Genomic DNA, 6,596 nt, shown 5'->3' on the forward strand with positions numbered 1-6,596 from the left:
ACACACATTGAACGTTACTTCCAGGAGCAGAAGTTCTAGTGAATTCTACCAAAGAGGGTGTAGAAAACTGATTATCACAAGAATAACTCACGGGTACGTTACTTCCTGTTGCACCATTATATAAAATTGAACGTTACTTCATGTAGCACCATTGTGTTTGGTTTACGTTTCTTTAAAACTTTTGGGTAAAAAGAAAACTGATATTTTCAAAGATGCTAGAGCCTAATGATCTGAGTATTGGTCCATGTATTTCAATACGTTGTTCAGTTCATTCGATTGCATCGAATTTGATGGATGTTTTATATATCCTGTTGTATCCCTTTTGTTGTTCCAGGTTGAAATATGTTGTTGGAGTTAATAGGTTATGTCACAAAATCGTGGTTAATGTTTTATTCTAATTTTGATTTAATTATGTTATGTTATAGTTAAAATTAACAATAATTTAGTACTCCGTATTAGTGTTAGAAATGGTATTTAGTTGACTAAATTTCAAGCTTCTGAATGTTGGCAACATGTAAGAACGTGGATATTGGTGTGTAGTTATAGGCCACGTTTAGTTATAGGCCACATTGTTCTCCATTTGGCTATACATAGCTTCATTTAGTTCTTTATAAAACAAATGAGTTTAAAAAATGTAGTTTCACAAGTTAAAAACTGCGACTATTGCTTGGCTTTGTACGTTTATTTTTGGTATGTCCTTGTTAAACTTGTAATAGTTAAGATTAAACTTTATAACGTGCACCTTTATGTTTATACATGGATGTTTTTTTGTAGTTGGTACGTGAATATTGATAAAGAGAGATGCCGACTCAAGACGTTATGTGTTGTTTGTCGTTGATTTTATATATTTGTTAAATGTTATTCGAAGTCTTTATTTTTTTGGATTATCTATGAATTTTTATGTTTAGTGATTTTTATGTTTTAAGAATACTTTATTATTAAAATTTAATAAAATATAATTATGTTTTATTTCATATTTGTTTATTTAGCGAAACATGACCTAAAAAGCCCAATTGTCTGAACTGGGCTTGAAAGGCCCAATTACCATAAGCCGGCTCAAAACCCAAAATGGACCTGAATATCCGAACCGGATTCGAAACTCCTGACTTGTTAGGACGCTTTTTGTGGTACTAAACAAATATCTACTTATATTAGGATCCCTTTTTGTGGTACTTAGAACCCTTTTTGTGGTACTAAATTAATATTTAGTTATATTAAGATCCTTTTTTGTGGTACTATATTAACTTAGGACCCTTATATTGGTACAAATGTAACTTATCTTCATATTAGGACTCTTTTTCCTTGGTACTAACATACTATATTTTTATAATAGGACCATTTTTTGGGTACGTAAATTGTTTATAATTATTTTAGGACGTTTTTATTGGTACTAACATAGTTATTTTTTATATTAGAACACTGTTTTGGGGTCCTAATATGCACCTTAATTATAATTATATTAAGACCCTTTATGTGGTACTAAAGTATCATATCAATATATATTAGGACCCATTATGTAGTTTTAAGGTTTTAAATATTTATATTAGGACTTCTTTTAGTGGTAGTATCCTTAAAAATAATTTTATTAGGACCCTTTATGTGATACTAAAGTAACATTTGTGCAGATTAGGACTTTTTCTCTTGGTACCAAATTAGTGTATCGTTAGATTAAGACTTTGTTTATTGGTACTAATGTACTATTTTTTTTTTTTTTTTTTTTTTTTTTTTTTTTTTTTTTTTTAACAATAGGACCATTTTTTTGGTCCTTACGAATTATAAATTTTTATTAGGACACTTTTGTTGGTACTTATATCATATATTTTTACTTTTTGGGACACCTTGTGTATGTCTCAATTTCAAAAAGTGACTCCTAATATGTATTTTATGGACCTTTCTTTGTGGTTGTTAATTATATTATAGGACCTGATCATTGGTTTCATAATCTTATGACATTTTAGAACACTTTTCAGTTTCAATACTTTATACGACCGCGTTAGATACAACCCCCATTGGTAAGTCCTATTAAGCCCAAAGGTCCTATAAAATGGCTTTATAGACAAATTGGGGGTCCTATAGGAGCATTTTTCTTGTAGTGTTATAAAACCAGATACTCAATACATCCTGGAACGGGGAAGATGTACAAGGATCTCAAGAAACATTTTTGGTGGCCGGGTATGAAAGCCGATGTTGCTAAATACGTAGGAGAATATTTGACGTGTTTTAAGGTCAAAGCTGAGCATCAGAAACCATCAGGTCTACTTCAACAACCCGAAATTCCGGAATGGAAATGGAAAAACATTACTATGGATTTCATCACTAAATTGCCAAGGACTGCAAGTGGTTTTGATACTATTTGGGTAATAGTTGATCGTCTCACCAAATCAGCACACTTCCTGCCAATAAGAGAAGATGACAAGATGGAGAAGTTAGCACGACTGTATTTGAAGAAAGTCGTCTCCAGACATGGAATACCAATCTCTATTATCTCTGATAGGGATGGCAGATTTATTTCAAGATTCTGGCAGACATTACAGCAAGCATTAGGAACTCGTCTAGACATGAGTACTGCCTATCATCCACAAACTGATGGGCAGAGCGAAAGGACGATACAAACGCTTGAAGACATGCTACGAGCATGTGTTATTGATTTCGGAAACAGTTGGGATCGACATCTACCGTTAGCAGAATTTTCCTACAACAACAGCTACCATTCAAGCATTGAGATGGCGCCGTTTGAAGCACTTTATGGTAGAAAGTGCAGGTCTCCGATTTGTTGGAGTGAAGTGGGGGATAGATAGATTACGGGTCCGGAGATAATACAAGAAACTACCGAGAAGATCATCCAAATTCAACAACGGTTGAAAACCGCCCAAAGTCGACAAAGAGCTACGCTGACATTAAAAGAAAAGATATAGAATTTTAAATTGGAGAGATGGTCATGCTTAAAGTTGCACCTTGGAAAGGCGTTGTTCGATTTGATAAACGAGGAAAATTAAATCCAAGGTATATCGGACCATTCAAGATTATTGATCGTGTCGGACCAGTAGCTTACCGACTTGAGTTACCTCAACAACTCGCGGCTGTACATAACACTTTCCACGTCTAGAATTTGAAGAAATGTTTTGCTAAAGAAGATCTCACTATTCCGTTAGATGAAATCCAAATCAACGAAAAACTTCAATTCATCGAAGAACCCGTCGAAATAATGGATCGTGAGGTTAAAAGACTTAAGCAAAACAAGATACCAATTGTTAAGGTTCGATGGAATGCTCGTAGAGGAACCGAGTTCACCTGGGAACGAGAAGATCAGATGAAGAAGAAATATCCACATTTATTTCCAGAAGATACGTCAACACCTCTAACTGCTTAAAATTTCGGGACGAAATTTATTTAACGGGTAGGTACTGTAGTGACCCGAACTTTTCCATGTTTATATATATATTAAATGAAATTATTATTTACATGATTAAGTGTTTCCAACATGTTAAGCAATCAAACTTGTTAAGACTTGATTAATTGAAATAGGTTTCATATAGACAATTGACCACCCAAGTTGACCGGTGATTCACGAAAGTTAAAACTTGTAAAAACTATATGATGACATATATATGGTTATATATATAGTTAACATGATATTATGATAAGTAAACATATCATTAAGTATATTAACAATGAACTACATATGTAAAAACAAGACTACTAACTTAATGATTTTGAAACGAGACATATATGTAACGATTATCGTTGTAACGACATTTAATGTATATATATCATATTAAGAGATATTCGTACATCATAATATCATGATAATATAATAATTTAAAATCTCATTTGATATTATAAACATTGGGTTAACAACATTTAACAAGATCGTTAACCTAAAGGTTTCAAAACAACACTTACATGTAACGACTAACGATGACTTAACGACTCAGTTAAAATGTATATACATGTAGTGTTTTAATATGTATTCATACACTTTTGAAAGCCTTCAAGACACTTATCAAAATACTTCTACTTAACAAAAATGCTTACAATTACATCCTCGTTCAGTTTCATCAACAATTCTACTCGTATGCACCCGTATTCGTACTCGTACAATACACAACTTTTAGATGTATGTACTATTGGTATATAAACTCCAATGATCAGCTCTTAGCAGCCCATGTGAGTCACCTAACACATGTGGGAACCATCATTTGGCAACTAGCATGAAATATCTCATAAAATTACAAAAATATGAGTAATCATTCATGACTTATTTACATGAAAACAAAATTACATATCCTTTATATCTAATCCATACACCAACGACCAAAAACACCTACAAACACTTTCATTCTTCAATTTTATTCATCTTTGATCTCTCTCAAGTTCTATCTTCAAGTTCTAAGTGTTCTTCATAAATTCTACAAGTTCTAGTTTCATAAAATCAAGAATACTTCCAAGTTTGCTAGCTTACTTCCAATCTTGTAGAGTGATCATCCAACCTCAAGAAATCTTTCTTATTTACAGTAAGATATCTTTTTAATATAAGGTAATTCTCATATTCAAACTTTGATTCAATTTCTATAACTATAACAATTTTATTTCGATTGAAAATCTTACTTGAACTTGTTTTCGTGTCATGATTCTACTTTAAGAACTTTCAAGCCATCCAAGATCCTTTGAAGCTAGATCCATTTGTATCTTTTCCAGTAGGTTTATCCAAGGAACTTAAGGTAGTAATGATGTTCATAACATCATTCGATTCATACATATAAAGCTATCTTATTCGAAAGTTTAAACTTGAAATCACTAGAACATAGTTTAGTTAATTCTAAACTTGTTCGCAAACAAAAGTTAATCCTTCTAACTTGACTTTTAAAATAAACTAAACACATGTTCTATATCTATATGATATGCTAACTTAATGATTTAAAACCTGAAAACATGAAAAACACCGTAAAACTGGACATACGCCGTCGTAGTAACACCGCGGGCTGTTTTGGGTTTGATAATTAAAAATTATGATAAACTTTGATTTAAAAGTTGTTCTTCTGGGAAAATGATTTTTCTTATGAACATGAAACTATATCCAAAAATCATGGTTAAACTCAAAGTGGAAGTATGTTTTTCAAAATGGTCATCAAGACGTCGTTCTTTCGACTGAAATGACTACCTCTTACAAAAATGACTTGTAACTTATATTTTCGACTATAAACCTATACTTTTTCTGTTTAGATTCATAAAATAGAGTTCAATATGAAACCATAGCAATTTGATTCACTCAAAACGGATTTAAAATGAAGAAGTTATGGGTAAAACAAGATTGGATATTTTTTATTTTTGTAGCTACGGGAAATATTAACAACTCTATACAAATCATATCCTAGCTAACTTATATTGTATTATACATGTATTCTAATATATTATGTAATCTTGGGATACCATAGACACGTATGCAAATGTTTTGACATATCATATCGACCCATGTATATATATTATTTGGAACAACCATAGACACTCTATATGCAGTAATATTGGAGTTAGCTATACAGGGTTGAGGTTAATTCCAAAAATATATATATACTTTGAGTTGTGATCTAGCCTGAGACGTGTATACACTGGGTCGTGGATTGATTCAAGATAATATATATCGATTTATTTCTGTACATATAACTGTGGACAACTAGTTGTAGGTTACTAACGAGGACAGCTGACTTAATAAACTTAAAACATCAAAATGTATTAAAAGTGTATATATTTTGAACATACTTTGATATATATGTACATATTTGTTATAGGTTCGTGAATCGACCAGTGGCCAAGTCTTACTTCCCGACGAAGTAAAAATCTGTGAAAGTGAGTTATAGTCCCACTTTTAAAATCCAATATTTTTTGGGATGAGAATACATGCAGGTTTTATAAATGATTTACAAAATAGACACAAGTACGTGAAACTACATTCTATAGTTGAATTATCGAAATCGAATATGCCCCTTTTTATTAAGTCTGGTAATCTAAGAATTAAGGAACATACACCCTAATTGACACGAATCCTAAAGATAGATCTATTGGGCCTAACAAACCCCATCCAAAGTACCGGATGCTTTAGTACTTCGAAATTTATATCATGTTCGAAGGGTGTCCCGGAATGATGGGGATATTCTTATATATGCATCTTGTTAATGTCGGTTACCAGGTGTTCACCATATGAATGATTTTTATCTCTATGTATGAGATGTATATTGAAATATGAAATCTTGTGGTCTATTGTTACGATTTGATATATATAGGTTAAACCTATAACTCACCAACATTTTTTATTGACGTTTAAAGCATGTTTATTCTCAGGTGATTATTAAGAGCTTCCGCTGTCGCATACTTAAATAAGGACAAGATTTGGAGTCCATGCTTGTATGATATTGTGTAAAAACTGCATTCAAGAAACTTATTTCGTTGTAACATATTTGTATTGTAAATCATTATGTAATAGTCGTGTGTAAACAGAATATTTTAGATTATCATTATTTGATAATCTACGTAAAGCTTTTTAAACCTTTATTGATGAAATAAAGGTTATGGTTTGTTTTAAAATGAATGCAGTCTTTGAA

This window comes from Rutidosis leptorrhynchoides, chromosome 11 (assembly GCF_046630445.1).
Source record: "Rutidosis leptorrhynchoides isolate AG116_Rl617_1_P2 chromosome 11, CSIRO_AGI_Rlap_v1, whole genome shotgun sequence".
In the NCBI taxonomy this organism is placed as follows: Eukaryota; Viridiplantae; Streptophyta; class Magnoliopsida; order Asterales; family Asteraceae; genus Rutidosis; species Rutidosis leptorrhynchoides.